Source organism: Schistocerca americana, chromosome 6, assembly GCF_021461395.2.
Source record: "Schistocerca americana isolate TAMUIC-IGC-003095 chromosome 6, iqSchAmer2.1, whole genome shotgun sequence".
Lineage (NCBI taxonomy): Eukaryota > Metazoa > Arthropoda > Insecta > Orthoptera > Acrididae > Schistocerca > Schistocerca americana.
The window spans coordinates 42,277,280-42,294,901 of record NC_060124.1 but is presented as its reverse complement, the minus strand read 5'-3'; the positions used below and the strand labels follow the sequence as shown (position 1 = coordinate 42,294,901).

The 17,622-nt window shown below is 47.0% G+C and overlaps 1 protein-coding gene across 1 annotated transcript in view; it reads right to left on the bottom strand.

Moving 5' to 3' along the window:
• LOC124619946 overlaps positions 1–17,622 on the bottom strand; it is a 185,866-nt gene that overhangs the window by 493 nt on the left and 167,751 nt on the right. The window lies entirely within an intron of this gene.

Below are 17,622 nucleotides of genomic sequence, written 5' to 3'. Positions count from 1 at the left end.
ACAATATCTAACAACTTATAGTTTCGTTACTTGAGAAAAACTTTCTAAAACCGAATACAGTAAAATTAAATAAAAAAACAATACGCTCTCAATTTTTTTACGTGAGCCCTGTGTTGGCGGAAGCTAACTTAGCATTCCTGACTAGATAAATCACTGCCTTAAGACATGTATATTTACAAGGCGTATGTCACGCCTGGCTGTGAAAAATCGTTACAGATACAGATCACAATGTTCTTATTAAATCCACTAAAATACACGTAATTTTTCCACAGAGTCACTATTATTCTCCAAAAACTCTTGTTACCTTGAACAAAACTCAACCTAACCTTCACATGAAATTCAACCGCTTAAGATTTCGGCCAGTTCAGAACTGAAAATTTCAACTTTACTATTGTCGAAACTCCGAGAAGCGAACCATTGTACGGGGTACAAGAATACGCGATTGCCAACAGTGTGCAAGATGAGAGAGCTATATGGAGGTGCTACACGCATTTCTTCGGAATACTGTCGAGTGTTTGAAGAGTGAGAACGGAGCAGCGTGTGTCCACATGCATTTCCACTCCAGCTCTTCTATTCGTCAAGGCATGCCTCAGAAACCAAAAAGTTTAATGATCGTCTTCAGACAGAACAGTTTCCCCTGACTCTATGAAATCTATCAAGAGCGTACTCTTCGGGTCAGGAACATCAACTGCCGTGGCGCTCATACAGCCTATATTTTGACTTTTTCAACCTTAATTAATCCGAACGATGCCACTGAACGAATTGCTAAGAGTAGTGACATTAAGTAATTGTGCCGTTTTAAGTTACTTTCTATTTCTCGTTTATCGATACCACACACGCATGTGTAGTACTTTATATCCGCTGGTATTTTTGGCTCGTTGCTACATTAAGGGAAACAAAAACCAAATGGAGGATTGTAGGTATCCGTGCACAGAGGATGTGAGCAAGCACTTGCTTGTTCAAGTCAGCTTCTTTAGCTAACCGGCTCTAATTACCTTGAGAAACTTTGTATATCTCCCACCTAAAGACTAAGCTTTTGATTCGATGCACCATTTGAAAATGTTTTAAAGACTGAAGATTGTTGTAGTAACTTCCTGTGTTCTACGATATAGAAAGTACGGTCTGCAATTAGATTACCTATTGTTCCAACAGGAAATTAGGCTCAATCTGCAACAGGGGTTCTTTGGAACTAACAGTATGGGTTGTGAAAAGGTTTGTGAGAGAGCGCTCAAGTCAAGAGGAAGGAGCGGCAGCACTATTGCTTTCAAACGTGCTCAACGAGGTGATTCACGTGCGTACGTATAGTTCAGGCTGGAAGGGGTTCTGCGCTGTTTTGTGAGTGTGTTTTTCGTATCATGACCAGAACCTTTTCTTCTACATTTTCATAATGAATATGGAGTGGACATTTTTATCTTCCAACATGGCAACAGCCGTGTTGAGCTGCACGCATGTGCTCCTGGTTTGACGAACACTCTAGCCCCAATTGTGCCTCCACAGATCAGCTAAATCACCAGATCTATGGGACTATTTGGAATAGGGGATGAAGCGTAGTAATCAAAATCCTCGCAATTTTGTAGCCATACGGAAGATTAGCTTCTGCTGGATATGGCACAAATGAAGAAACTTGTCGACTCTCTTCCTCGCCAAATTGAGGTCATTATCAAGGCTAGAGGCTGCGTTACATGATAATAGCGTCATATCTTCTGGAGATTATGACTTTGTTGTCCAATGTGCTTATTTGAGGATTTTATTTTGTTAAGTACAAAAGACAGCCACTGGGTAGGCGTGGACTCATGATGGGGATCGGGGGGGAGGGGGGGGGGGGGGAGGCACGGAGGTTTGTGGACAACAAAGTTCCTAATGAAATGAACTGACCGGCCGGGAGTCTTGCCCTGAACCCAACGGAACACCATAGCGATGAGTTAGGACGTCGACTTTGCTCTAGACCCAGCGTACAGCATTACTGCCTTTTCCATTTCACCCTCAAAGAACTTTTTACTAAAATGTTTATATTTTTACATATATCGATTTCCAGATTCCTTCGATACTTTTCTGATAAGAGAGTAGGACGAAAAAGTGCAAACACGGTAAGCAATTCTAGGAAATTACGCGATGTGTTTAACAAAGAGCATGTTTCGGTTGCTCGCTGTAGGCTTGCCCGCATGGACACGGCTGCGAGCTGACCGGCCTGCAAAGAGTGACCATTCAAAGCTGGCCACAGGTAATGCCTACAGCAAATCTGCCACAGTTCTTGATTCAACAGCTAAGATGTAATTTCATAGTCGATAATCGAAGTGAAGTCGTTTGCGACACCTAGCAAGAGTCTCTTTAACCTAAATTTACATAACGTAAATTCCATTTTTTATATACAAACACATTTTTAACGACGGCACAAGGTTGCCGACTGCTTGCTGATTCCATACCTATCACACAATCATCCTGAAACTGTATTTTAGGACTTCTGTAAGAAATCCATATTTCGAACTTTGAAACCAGTTTAATTCGTCACTCCATATTTCACTCGCATGAATTGAGTATCTACAAAATCACAATAAGGTAACAGGTTTCAAGGAGAACCTACGCACTTCGCTAATTCCAAAATTGTGTCACGTATTAATGAAAGAAATAATGATGCAACATAAAACACACTGAAATTTGAAAACGTTTTATTTGCAACATTTAACTACAACTTCCCGTTACTACTCTACAGAGTCGCCGCTCCGACTTAAGACATCTGTCAGAATGTTGTACCAACTTCCCAGTACCCTTTGTAATAGAAGGCAGCCGCCTTTGCTTACTGACAAATCTCTACACTGGTCTGCAGCTCGTTGTCTCAGTCACAATGTTGTCCTCATAGAAAGAGTTTCCTGTGAGTAAAGAGATGAAAATTACAGGGTGCATGGTGGGTAACCAAACACCCCCCTTGGAAAATGCTGCAGGAGTGTCTTTGTTGCAGTTGCAGTGAGATTCTGCACACTGCCGCACTTTGCTGTCACGCTTGACAGTTATGTTACGCGGGCTGCATGAAATCAGGCGGAAAGCCACGGCAAATGACAGCACGCAATTCAGACTTCGCGGTACTCTCTATTGTCCCTAGGCATCTTTATTTGCTCACTGCGCACTCAGAACTGAACAGCCTTGACGTGAAGCAATCGACGGGCATACTAGAGACAGTGCGCAATACATCTGTGCAAAGTTTCATCGGATCTTCAGTGTGGTTTGGGAGAGAACCTCGTACTTTACAACTCATTTAATATATAATGGAAAAAGGCTTTGACTTAAAACTAATATAAAATAAAATAGTGCTAGCCATCTTCTTTTTCTTGTGCTTTTGTCCCGCACTCGCGCAGGGTTATTAACGGCTGTGTCATGGCTAGCTTAAAGGGCGGCCTTATGCCTTCCCGTCTCCACCCCGTTACTCAGGACGGAATATGTGTACTGCAACTGTCTGCGTGTAGGGTAATTCATGTGAAACTAAGCGAAAGTTTTCTAAATGTATGGTAATCGTGTAACTGATTCCAAACTTGGCTACCTGCCTGGTTATTAGCGTAGTGAGATGTGGGAAACCGCCAAAGGCCACATTCAAGTTGGCTGGCACAGTTCACTCGTCAGTACTCTCTTGGGCGGATTGGATCAAGGGCCAGCGCACATCCCCGGCCTGGAAGCGGGGCTTTAACATGGACGACTATTCGGGACAGAAGGAAGAGGGGGTGGGGGGTAGTGGAGTAAAATAGTAAAAGCGGTTTGTAACCTCGCATCCCTTACATAGGTAGAGAGAGGCAGCATGTCTATACACAGATTTTTGTGAGACGCCAAAAGGCAGTTCAGAGTGAGTTCATGTTTTCAGGTAGGTCGTTGAGACCTTCAATGTTTTTATTGTTGTGAATGCGTACCAAACGTAGGTTGGCAATAGTGGGGAAAGAAGGCTGTGGCCGCTTGTTGTGAATTTGTATTGTGAACTGTGTTTACGTATGGATACATGTTTTGAGTTACTAACTGGCACACGGAAAATAGTGCACTAGTGAACCCTGGATCCAGGAATGGACTGCAGCCAGTTTGATTCATCATCTGTTAACGATGAAATCCGTAATACGGATTTATTGCTTAACTGAAAGGGGGCTCAGAACTTAATTTTTGCCAACCTCGGTAGTCAAATCCAGCGTACCACAGGATGTTGAGTAAGATAAAATAGAAAGGCAGAAGCTCTCCCGCAAGAAAAAGAAATGCAGAAACACTGACTGCCATTACTAACCGCAGGTGGAAAACACTGAAAGAAACAGTTTTCTTCTCAATTACACCCAGGCATAGCCACAGTTTGCTGACTTGTGTTAATAACCGTGGCACTAAGTGAAATACTTATAATGGAGAGTGCAACTTCGATTCTAGATCATCTCAGTTATTAATTCTGTAAGTTATGCTAAAGCGATGTACCAAGCGTTAATATAAAACCTACTACGCTGTCGTAGCAGGAGGAGAAGTGATACTACTACGTAGTGCGTCCCAGATGCCGAATAGGGGACTCCTCACCGGCTTACCGTCAGACTTCAGCAACATGAAATACCTCCCAAGGACCAAACAGATCCTTTGCCGTTAAGACCGTCGTTGTAAATCGGAGTTTGCTCCAACTAAGGTTAATTCCCATAAAAAGTCAAATATGTAAATGTCTTGAAGGAAAGGAAAAAAGTCACCGTCCCGCCCAGAAAGGTATCTAAAGGCTACACCGGATTCGTTGGGTAGCCAAGAAGAAGACAGAAAACAATAGGAGCGTTTGCAGTCAGCCAAAGAAGAAAGTAGGAATTGTGCCCCTCAGAATCCAACCCCTGTTTCGTGTCTGGTTTTAGGCTCTCTACAGAACCCTATAGTAACCCCGCCTCTACGTGTTTTGTGGTGCGAGAGGCCGCAGCCGGCGCTGCGCCTGGTTAATATAGTAGGAAGGCGCAGTCGCAGGCGCCGCCTAAGGGGGGGGAGGGGGGGGGGCGCAGATGCTAGCAGCGTGCGCCTGCCTACACCTAGCGACAGGCAGGCCAGCTGCCGCGCGCTGATAACGCGGCGCCTAAATAAAAAGATGCCCGACGGGTCCCTCTTGCCGTTCCACAGTTTACATCTCTCGTCACACGAGCACGACAGCCGCTCGCCTAACACCATTACCTTCAGCAAAATTAGTGAACTATCCTCAGCAACACTGCCAAGTTTTGTTAGTAGACGATGAAAAAGTTCTGAGAAGTAGGAAATCAAGTACAGCTTCAGAAAGAGCTGTCAATTATACTTTCATAGACGCGCATAAATGTTTAATGTCCAATTCTTTGGCACTAAACTTGGATAAGAGACACCACAGGCAGTTCTAAACACATTAGAGCCTTGCAAGCGGCCAATATCTAAAAGATGATGAGAAGCACATCAAAGAGACTGACACAGTTCAATTCTGGGCATTATAACGGCACAGCAAATTCAGTTGGTAGCAGCATACTACAGCACTCCCGAAACGAACGATTTTATTTACGTAATGTCATATTGGATAATATTTTGGGACAACTCATTAAAAGTTTCCCGATTAAAAAGCGAGTATATAGGATGTTAATTCAGTAATTCTCTGTAGATCCCTGTTCAATAAACCTGGGAATAGTAACTACTGCTTTCGAGCATATTTATTTCTTAATCAAATTTGTAAATATATAACACTAGTGGGCATGGACGTGTGTGATGTCCTTAGGTTAGTTGGGTTTAAGTAGTTCTAAGTCTAGGGAACTGATGACGTCAGATGTTAAGTCCCATAGTGCTTAGAGCCATTTGAAGCATTTGAACAGACTGATGCGTCTACCGTGTTCAAAGATCTGGGTACGCCCAAGAAACATTTACCTCCCAGACCTGGGCCACCAAAACCAACATATTCGACAAAGTTGGCCGAGAGGTGGGAACACGTAATGCACCGAGGAACATTGTCGAGCGTGATCGTTTTGGTGACCCAGGCGTTCGGTGTTGGGTAGCCCAATACTCCACGGGCGTACTGGAACTCTAAATCTTTGAACCGGTACTGCCACTAGTCAAGGCTTTTGTGACACTGTACATCTTCCCTAGGTGCGGCTTTTCACGGAGTGCATTCAGTCCTGATTCCGTGGCTGCGTCGCATGGCGCAGTTGGAGCAGCTCTTAAAACGAGTGCATATTTGACGAATGGGTTGGCCTGCCTGTTCCCCGACTTAATCAAATCGAGCACGCGTAGAACGCGTTAAGAGATGCCCTGCAGTACATCTACGTGCACCGACGACCATCCAGCAGTTGTCAACCGCGCTGGTGGAGGAATGCAACGCCCTACCACAAGTATTCCTTACCAACCTTGTGGTCGGCATAGCATGGGAACACGGTTCGGAGAATGTACTGCCGTCCGTAGTGATCTCACATCCTATTAAGAACCATATCCCGCTTCTTGTAATGCCCAGAGGACCACCATTAATCGCGGGGCCATCAGTGTAATTACTGTCTTTTTAAAAGTGTCATTTCTGTTCGTTTCGCTGCGTATTTCTTTCAATTACCTTCGGTATTTCACTGTAGCGGTTATTTCAACGTATGGTCCAACTTTCATCGAGTTACGTTATTTGGCAGTTACACTTCGTGCGAAAGCATCTTTGATTCTCCAGTTCTGCACAATAGCGTAAATATTCTTTTTCAAATCAACAGCTCAAATCAGGGAATCAATATTAGAAATAAGAACAATCTACAGAAGTCACTGACTCGTCTTGTAAATGTTCATTATTGAAAACACACATTTTTCAGTAATTTACAAGCAGCCATAAAAAAGGGTAGTTAGTAATAAAATACAGTTTACGAGAAGCCTAAAGCATTTATTGGTGCCCAACTCCTTTACTACTGACGAATTTCTCAGCAGAACCAATTGATGTGTATATTATTAAAAGACCTATCAGATGAAAGGATACACAAAATCTGACTTATGCACATCATTTTTGCGCTAATGTGTTGTGTAAATGTCGTGAACTGTTTTCTGCTTGATGGTGCGAAGTTATACATTCACATGTTTATGAGAAGTTGCCCTCGATATTTTAATGAAAGTATGTTTCGGATTTTTTTATTCATCCCGTTTCAAATGGCTGTAAGCAGTATGGGACTTAACATCTGAAGTCACCAGTCCCCTAGATTTAGAACTACTTAAACCTAACTAACCTAAGGACATCACACACATCCATGCCCGAGGCAGGATTCGAACCTGCGACCGTAGCAGCAGCGCAGTTCCGGATTGAAGCGCCTAGAACCGCTCCGGCCACAGCCATCCCGTTTCCTTCCGGACCATTACACTAAAGATATCCGCATTGTATTCTTTTACATTAGTTCTACAACATTCAGGATCTCCTCACCAATGATCCATGGAACCACTGGTTCATCAAATTACACTGTCTGACAAAAAAAGTGAAGCACACAAAAGGGGAAGAAGGCACGAAATGAAAATTCACAAGTACATAGGCTACGTGATGTTATTTCAGTGATTATAAAATCGAGTAAAAGAACAAAGAACATGGCAGTATGGGCCCAATTATCAGTATCACGTTGCACCCCCTCTGACCTGAATGCATTCACTGATTTCGAATGCGAAAGTCGCCGTAAATCCGATGTACCCTCTTTTGAGGTAAGTTGGCCCACAACGGATTTAGATCCCCACATCATGACGCCAGGAATAACACCGCTTTGCCTCTCCAAAACTTGGGAAGGATGGGACGCCTCCCCAGGTGGCCGCAGTACTCGCCGACGATGGTCATCCGGGGTGGAGCACAGCCGTGATTCATCGCTGAACACAATGTGATGTCGTTCATCAGCAGCTCATGCTTCCCGGTCACGGCACCACTGCAAACGCAGTCGTTTGTATTGTGGCGCTGGGGCAGCCTACGCATAGAACGGTAATTCGTTAGTCAGATGCTGCTGGTCTCAGACCAATGATGCAAGATTATATAGAACGTTACAGAGAGCCCATTACTTGTGCCCGGATGGCAGGCGCAGATGTGAAGGGGTTACGATGCACTTCGTACTCGATACGGCGATCTTCCCTTGGGGTTGTCAATCGTGGTTCGACCGGAACCTTGATGACAAGTATGAGTGCACTCACGTTCCCACGCACTCCAACATCGGGCCATTGTCACATCCGAATGTCCCACAATACTGGATTTTGCACGATTGGAACAGCACGCCAAATGGAGAGCGACAATGATGCCACTTTCAAATTCTATCAGGTTCTGATAACGCTAACTCACACTATTACGCGGCATCTTTGGTGCTCAACGTCTGGCGCTGCTCAAGCCCCCTTAATACCCTGCCAGGCTAGGTAACAACACTAACGCACTCTGGTGGCTGATCTACCTGCCAGAGAGAATGCATTTACATTTCCGCCAATGGTGTGTACGCATACGAAGTTGTAGTGACACCCGACCAGGTCATCACTTTTGTCAGGCAGTGTCATTCATCGCAACAGGCTGTTTTCCTATGTTAAAAATATGGTTCGCACTGTTGTTATTCTGACTGATTATAACATATAATTAGCATTTACGGTCAATATTCTCACAAAATATAAATTATTTTGTGTAATTCAAGCTCATAAACCATTAAATATCAAGATCTGGTCACGTGATCGAAAACGCTCTGTTACCGACTGATGCTCTGGTGACGTCACAGATTAGGAGTAAGACGAAGCTGCACGTTTGTTATAGGAGAGTTAGCCGAAGTTACGCGATTTTTACGTTCTTTTACTGCAAAGAGTTTTGCCGTTTCGTGATGGAAAACCAACCTGCAACTTTTATAGAACAACAGAAAGGAATTTTGTGAACGCTGATAGGGGAAGTCCAGCGAATGTTGATGCGTTTATGCTCCACCTATTTAGAGCGGCGATATGTTGTACGACGCACATTCTTTCTCCCTGCTCACTGCAACATCATTAAACTCGCTCAAAACTAAGGAATTGTAGAATTTTTGCAAAGGGATCCGTGTATTGTAACTAGATTGTCGGCCATCAGTCATCAGCGACGACCCAAAGCACAATGTAATTATTCTTGGCAAAACTTAGTGCTGATTTCCTCTATAGAAGACACTTAGCAGGAGATACTGCATGCATCAGGCGGTCGGTGGCGCAACGGATAGCGCATCCGACTGCAGATTAAGGGGTCACATGTTCGAATCCTGGAAAGGTCACATATATTTAAAGATTTTAGACGAAAAACGAAAATAGCGTTAGCAAGAATTGATTGCAGGAGTTGTTTCGATTGTGGGATGTGTTACGTACAACTACGCATTAGTCTTAGTTTGAGAAATAGAAAAGACAGGATAAATATATTTGCTTTCCCAACAAACAATTCACTTTTCTGGAAAGCACTGCTAGTAGTGACGGTATCACCACAAGCCCACAGTACAACGAGGTGTACGACAAAGAGGTTATACGGAGAGATGTAAAGCGTGTACAACATAAATCGATAAATCAGGATACTCAGATGGGATTTTGAACTGCCATCATATCGAATTCGAGGCCAGTCATTTCTCACCACTGCACCACCTCCCGCGGTAACACTGAGCGCAGCGACGCAATGGTAAACACCCTGGAGTCTTATTAGGGGAATGGCGGCTCAAATACCCGGACGACGATAGCATTCAGAAGCAATGGAGCGATGGACATTTGAGAAAGTCGCGTACGCAATCGAAGCGTTTTACCCATACGGTATTTCTTATGTGCAGACAAGTCGTGCTTTTCGCACTGATTTTCAAATTAATTGCAGTTGACCGGTGTCGTCTGCCTGTGTGGTTAAAAAGTGGGTTGAGAACTTCGAAGGGATCTTGTCAACGATGATAGAGTAGCCTGCGAAACCAAATAAAATGCACACTCCTGAAAACATCAAGCGTTTAGAGCTGCAATCAAAAGCCCGCATCACTCAGATCGCCGGCATTAGGATTTCCAACAGAACGATAAGACGGAACTTACACAACGATCTACAATATCATCCTTACAATATCCAAATCGTTTAGGCTTTTAAAGAAACAGATTACGTGAGTTGAAGACAACTGTCTAGAAATGTTGAATTAATGGAACAATTCATGGACGAGTGACAAAGCCCATTCTCGTTTGTCCGGTTACGTCAAGAAGCAGAACTTTAGGCCCAAGAGTGAGGTGAATCTTAGACAACACCATTAGCAGCCTCTCTATAGTGCGCCATGTCTTCAGCAGGGATCAGGGATCGAAGATGATCTAGGCAATACTGTGGCAGCGGCTTCACAGCTGGAAAACTTCGTCACTCCCTAACTTCCTTAGTACGAAGCAAGCGAGGAATTTTTTATTTTTCCAAAAACATGGAATAACCTCCCATACAAGAGTAAATATGAATGTCGTTAATAGTTTATTTCCGAATCACGTCAGCGTAACCCACAATGAAAAGTTCAAGCACCGAACGAACGGACCCGTTCGATGGTGCTTCAAATACCACTGGTAGTGCTGCAGAATTTAAAGGATCACTTCAAGGCTCGCCGAATTTGAATTCGGCTCCTTCCAAAAACAAGTCAAATGTCTTAACCACACTGCACGCCCTCGATTGGTGACAGTATTCCAAGAGAATGTGTTTGATACCGTGCTCTGTGTTTGGAAACAGACGTCTCCACTGCTTCAAATAACTTCAGAATGATCCCCACGAGGGCAAGTGCCCCCCTTCCTCATCTTTAACCAAACAAAAATGCTTGGCAGTACCGGTCATCAAATTCTGGTGTCCGGTCTGTTCGCAGACGTATTCCGAGCGACTATCTTTTCTCAGCAGACTACTGGTGGAATGTAAGCCTACTGCATCATCCCTAGTGTATTATTCCTGAACTGACACTCGCTTGTCGTAAGTGGTCACTTGTCTTTATAAGTCTGCGCCAAATCGGTAGAGTTAAGGGGGGCCGTCCTTAAACAAACTAAAAGAATACAGCAACAGCAGCAAAAACTCAAAACGATAGTAGAGTTCATTAACTGCTAAAGCAAAATTCATGGTGAATGCTCTTTATATAAGGCGTACGATAAATACTTGGCATGGCTGAGAACTGAAAGAATACAAGACGTGTCGTCCACATATTTCAAATCATTTATTTGCACGAGAAAATGTATACAAACACCTTTTTACCGTATAATGTGTTTTTTGTTTTCCTCCTGACTGCTGAATAAAACTCTGAACCATGTATCTCCAAGTGGCGTCCAACAGGAAGATTTGCACCAGGCAGCCGAACTGCCCTGAATATATATTGAAATCATTGTCTTCCCCTACAGTTCTATCCTCTACAGCTCCCTCCAGAACCACGGAAATTATTCCCAGTTGTCCTAACATATGTTCAATCATGTTGATCCTTCTTCTTGTCAGTGTTATCCATATATTTCTTTCCCCACCAATTATGCAGAGGGCCTCCTCATTTCTTGTCTTAAGCTAGCACTAGGATAAAGATGAAGAACGTAAAAACGCAAAATCCAAAACTCCAAAATAGCGAGAAACTGTTATAGCTTCTGATGTTAGCAGAAAACGACAGTGTCCTCTGTATCAACATATGCGCAGTCTTCAGTACACGAAGAATTTAAAACAGTCCTCGACTTCCAGGCGGCGAAACCGGAGGTTGCGATGCGCGCTCACCTGGAGTAGCAAAAGGGGATTTAGTGAAATGGCGATGTGTTTTATCACCACTTTGTTGGATAGAAAAGGTCTACACACACACTTCGGAAGCCGCTATACGGTGTTGTCAGCCATTGTCTTTCCTGTTCCACACGCAAATGGATTGTATATCTCCGTACGAGCCTTGATTTCTCTTATCTTCACGGTTCTTATGCGAGACTTATGTTGGTGGCAGTAGGATCGCTCGGCAGCGTGTGGCAAATCCCGGATCTCTAAACTTTCTCAATAGTGTTTCTGCCCTCTAGGGATTACCATTTCAGTTCACGGAGCATTTCCGTATTACTGAAGCTCCGAGCAACAAATTTCAAAGCACGCCTCTGGACTGCTTCGATGACTTCCTTTTATCCGAATTGGAGGGGATCCCAAACACTCGAGCCATACTCAAGAGGGGGTCACATTGGTGTTCTGTATGCGGTCTCCTTTATAGATACACCACACTTTCCTACAAGTCTCCTAATAAACCCAAGTTGACTATTCGCATTCCCTTCAACCATCTGTACGCACTTGTTCCATTACAAATCGCTACGCCTAGATATTTAAATATGGTGTCTGTGGTAAAAAGTACGTTACTAATATTCTATTCGAACATTTATCAATAGCCTGTGCCGCCTAACGCAAGATTCATGTGGCACCACGCAGGGACTTTCTTTGGTGAATCAGGAGTCCATCATGAGAGCCTACTTGTCGCCCTGCTTTTGCAGCTAAGTTGTTGAGCCAGGCGCCGTCTTGGAACCTGCTATCATCCTTGATGAGTTTCCTCCATCTGCTGCGTTCTTTGGCGACCTCCTCCCATTCGTTGCAGTCAATATTAAATGCGTTCATATGACGCTTGGCGCAATCTTTAAAGCACAAAGCATGTCTTTCCAGACATGGAGAAGAGCTTGCATGCAACAGCAAATTTTTCCATAAACCTCTGGAGGTCATTTTGAATATGTGCTATAAATGCTGCATCATCGTCGAATAAAAGATTACTTACGAATGAGACCCCACGATAGTGCTTGGATCTGCGCAAGGAGATGATGTAAAGTCCCCCGTCAGCCCTGATATGTAGATGGATGCCCAGATTTGTTTTGCCGAGAGCAACTTTGAGAACTAACGAAAAAAATATACCAAACAAGATAGGCCAGCACAGAGTCTTGGCGAACTATTCTTTGCACAAGAAAAGGATCTGACGTGCTTCCGCCAAATATCATAGCACCCCCAATATGGCGTGGTTGGTTGGTTTGTGGGATTAAAGGGACCAGACTGCGAAGGTCATCGGTCCCTTTTTCCAAAAAAATTAAAACCGCCCAAAGAGAATAAAAAACGAACAGCAGGAAAGACGTCAGACGACACAGGACGAGAAAGACTCCGACAGAGATCAGACAAAACAAATTAAAACACACAGAGTATGACGGTGGTTGGCCGACTATAGAGAGAAAAAAAAAAGAGGAAAAGCCAACCACCAAGAACACATTAAAAACTCAGTTTAAAATCAGAGGCTAAAAGCCAGAATCAACACTAAAAAACAAACACTCAGATTAAACTATAAAAAACCCCTGCCCGAATAAAACGCAAAACTAAGTCCACCATGGCAGAGTCATCTAGTAAAAGGGCAGGGAGCGTATCAGGCAGCGCAAATGTCTGCCTGAGCACAGTTAAAAGCGGACAAGTTAATGAAATGTGCACCACCGTCAAAACCGCCCCACAGCGACAGAGGCGGGTCCTCACGACGCAATAAATAACTGTGAGACAGTCGGGTGTGGCCAATGCGGAGCCGACAAAGAACAACTGAATCTCTGCGAGTGGCTCGCATGGATGACTGCCACACACGCGTCGTCGCCTTGAGAGAACGGAGTTTGTCTGGCGTGGGCAGATTGCGCCATTCAGTGTCCCAAAACGAGAGAACTTCGCAGCAGAAGACTGCCCGCAAATCAGTCTCCGGGAGGCCAATGTCCAGGGTGGATTCACTGGTGACGTGTTTGGCCAGGCGGTTAACACGTTCATTTCCCGGGATACCGACGTGACAGGGGGTCCACACAAAGACCACAGAACGGCCGCAACGCGCAAGAGTATGCAGGGACTCATGGATAGCCATCACCAGACGAGAACGAGGAAAACACTGGTCGTGAGCTCGTAAACCGCTCAGGGAATCGCTACAGATAACGAAGGACTCACCTGAGCAGGAGCGGATATACTATAGGGCACGAAAGATGGCGACCAGCTCAGCAGTGTAAACGCTGCAGCCATCCGGCAAGGAACGTTGTTCGGAATGGTCCCCTAGAGTTAGCGCATACCCGACACGACCAGCAACCATCGAACCGTCAGTGTAAACAATTCCAGAGCCCTGATACGTGGCCAGGAGGGAATAAAAGCGGCGGCGGAAGGCCTCTGGAGGGACTGAGTCCTTCGAGCCCTGTGCCAAGTCGAACCGAAGGCAAGGGCGAGGAACACACCACGGGGGTGTACGCAGAGGTGCCCGGAAAGGAGGTGGAACAGGGAAAAACCCAAGCCCGGAGAGAAGCTCCTTGACGCGGACCGCGATCGGACAACCCGACCGGGGCCGACGGTCCGGCAGATGGACGACCGACTGCGGGAACAGGACACGGTAATTTGGATGCCCGGGCAAGCTAAAAACATGGGCAGCATAAGCAGCCAGTAATTGTTGGCGTCGTAACCGCAGTGGAGGGACACCTGCCTCCACTAGTACGCTGTCCACAGGGCTGGTGCGGAAAGCACCAGTGGCAAGGCGTATCCCACTATGGAGGATTGGGTCCAGCACCCGCAACGCAGATGGGGAAGCTGAGCCATAAGCCAGGCTCCCATAATCCAGACGGGATTTGATTAACGCCTGGTAGAGCCGCAACAGGGTAGATCGGTCGGCGCCCCAGCGGGCGTGGCTCAAACATCGCAGAGCATTGAGATGCCGCCAACACGCCTGTTTGAGCTGCCGGATATGAGGCAGCCAAGTCAACCGGGCATCGAAAACCACCCCCAAAAACCTGCGTGATTCCACCACTGAAAGAAGTTCGCCGTTAAGAGAAAGCTGCGGCTCCGGGTGGACAGTACGTCGCCGGCAGAAATGCATAACGCAGGTCTTGGCTGCCGAAAACTGGAACCCATGAGCTACAGCCCAAGACTGCGCCTTGCGAATAGCGCCCTGTAGCTGACGTTCAACAGCTGCAATGCCAGTAGAGCTGTAGTAAAGGCAGAAGTCGTCAGCATACCGGGAAGCGGAGACAGAATTTCCCACGGCCGCAGCGAGCCCGTTTATGGCTATTAAAAACAGGCAGACACTTAAAACAGAACCCTGCGGCACGCCGTTCTCCTGGACGTGGGAGGAACTATATGAGGCTGCGACTTGCACGCGGAAGGTACGATACGACAGGAAATTGCGGATAAAAATCGGCAGAGGGCCCCGAAGACCCCATCCATGAAGCGTAGAAAGGATGTGATGACGCCATGTCGTATCGTACGCCTTCCGCATGTCGAAAAATACAGCGACCAGGTGCTGACGGCGGGCAAAGGCAGTACGGATGGCCGACTCCAGGCTCACCAGATTGTCGGCGGCGGAGCGGCCTTTACGGAACCCACCCTTAGACGGAGCCAGAAGGCCCCGAGACTCCAGTACCCAATTTAAGCGCTGGCTCACCATCCGTTCGAGAAGCTTGCTAAGAACGTTGGTGAGGCTAATGGGGCGGTAGCTGTCCACATCCAAAGGGCTCTTGCCCGGTTTCAAAACGGGGATGACAATGCTCTCCCGCCATTGCGACGGAAACTCACCCTCGACCCAGAGACGGTTGTAAAGGTCGAGGAGGCGTCGCTTGCAGTCCACTGAAAGGTGTTTCAGCATCTGACAGTGGATGCGATCGGACCCGGGAGCGGTATCAGGGCAAGCGGCAAAGGCACTCACTGAATGGAGCATTGTAGGATTCAGAAGTGTTTGTGCGAAAAGAAAGGCTCCGACGTTCCATCCGCTCTTTAATGGGGCGGAAGGCCTCGGGGTAATTCGCAGAAGTGGAACTCATACCAAAATGCTCTGCTAAGCGGTTTGCAATGACGTCGGAGTCAGTACAAACTGCTCCATTCAGTGAGAGCGCAGGGACGCTGGCAGGGGTCCGATAGCCGTAGACGCGTCGAATCTTGGCCCAGACCTGCGATGGAGCGACATGGAGGCCAATGGTGGACACATACCGCTCCCAGCACTCCTGCTTGCTTTGGCGGATAAGGCGGCGGGCCCGCGCACGCAGCCGTTTGAAGGTGATGAGGTGGTCAATGCAGGGATGTCGCTTGTGACGCTGTAGCGCCCGCCGGCGATCTTTAATCGCTACAGCGATCACAGGCGACCACCAAGGCACAGTCCGCCGCCGAGGGGACTCAGAGGAACGGGGAATGGTAGATTCGGCGGCAGTAACGATGCCGGTGGTGACCGATTGAACCACCACATCAATGTCACCATGAGAAAGAGGCTCAATAGCGGCAGTGGAGGAGAACAAGTCACAGTCAGCCTTATTCATAGCCCATCTGCTAGGGCGACCAGAAGAGTGACGCTGTGGTAGTGACAGAAAGATCGGAAAGTGGTCACTGCCACACAGGTCGTCATGCACACTCCATTGGACAGACGGTAAGAGGCTAGGGCTACAGATGGAAAGGTCAATGGCGGAGTATGTGCCATGCGCCACGCTGAAGTGTGTGAAGGCACCATCATTTAAAAGCGAGAGATCGAGCTGCGACAATAAATGCTCAACGGTGGCGCCTCGACCTGTTGCCACTGACCCACCCCACAGAGGATTATGGGCGTTGAAGTCGCCCAATAGCAAGAAAGGCGGCGGCAATTGGGCTATCAGCGCAGCCAGGACATGCTGCGAGACATCACCATCCGGTGGAAGGTAAAGACTGCAGACGGTAACAGCCTGTGGCGTCCACACCCGAACAGCGACAGCCTCTAAAGGTGTTTGGAGAGGGACAGACTCGCTGTGCAGAGTGTGAAGGACATAGAGGCAGACGCCACCAGACAGCCTTTCATATGCTGCCCGGTTCTTATAATAACCCCGATAGCCACGGAGGGCGGGGGTTCGCATTGCTGGAAACCAAGTTTCCTGAAGAGCAATGCAGAAGAAAGGGTGAAGGCTGATAAGTTGGCGGAGCTCAGCTAGATGGTGGAAGAAACCGCTGCAGTTCCACTGGAGGATGGTATTGTCCATGGATGGGAAAGGCGTGAAGGGACTGGGGAGGCAGATTACGCCTCCTGGGCCCCTGCTGCTACTGAGTCACCACCTGTACAACAGCCATCCATTACGTCCGAGGGACTGGCGAGAGCCACGTCCTCAGCAGACGCCAGAATCTCCTCCTCATCTTCGGATGCAGAGTGAGAAGTTTGCGGTCGGACAGGTGCCACCGCAATGTCAGTATGCTTGGGAGCCTTTTTCTTGGTCTGCTTTGCGCGCTGTGCCTTAGGTGGTTCTGGCTGGGAGGGCCGCACCGGGTCAGTCTCAGGGACTGAAGACGACCGTGACGCCCTACGACCAGCGACCGGTGGGTGTTTCAGATACTTGCGGGTGTCTGCAGTGCCGCTGGTCGGAACTTGCGAATGGAGGTCCCCAAGAGACCCCTTCCTTGCGAGAGTAACCGAAGAAGTCTCACGCTTCTCCGGCTGGGAAGGGGGAACTGATGTCCCCGATTGTTGGGGGGGGGGGGGGGGTGTTGCTCTTGAAGTAGATGGAGCAGGAGCAACATGTTGTGAAGTGCCCCCCACAAGCAAGGGGGCTGGTGGATGCTGACCGATCTGAGAACCGATTCGTGATGATGGGAGAAGGAGAACCGTCGTTGCAGCAGCGGCGTAGGTTGACGTCATTGCCACAGGATGGAGCAGCTCGTATTTCCGCCTAGCCTCGGGGTAGATCAGGCGGTCCAGGGTCTTATATTCCATTATCTTCCTTTCTTTCTGGAATATCCTACAGTCCGGCGAGCAG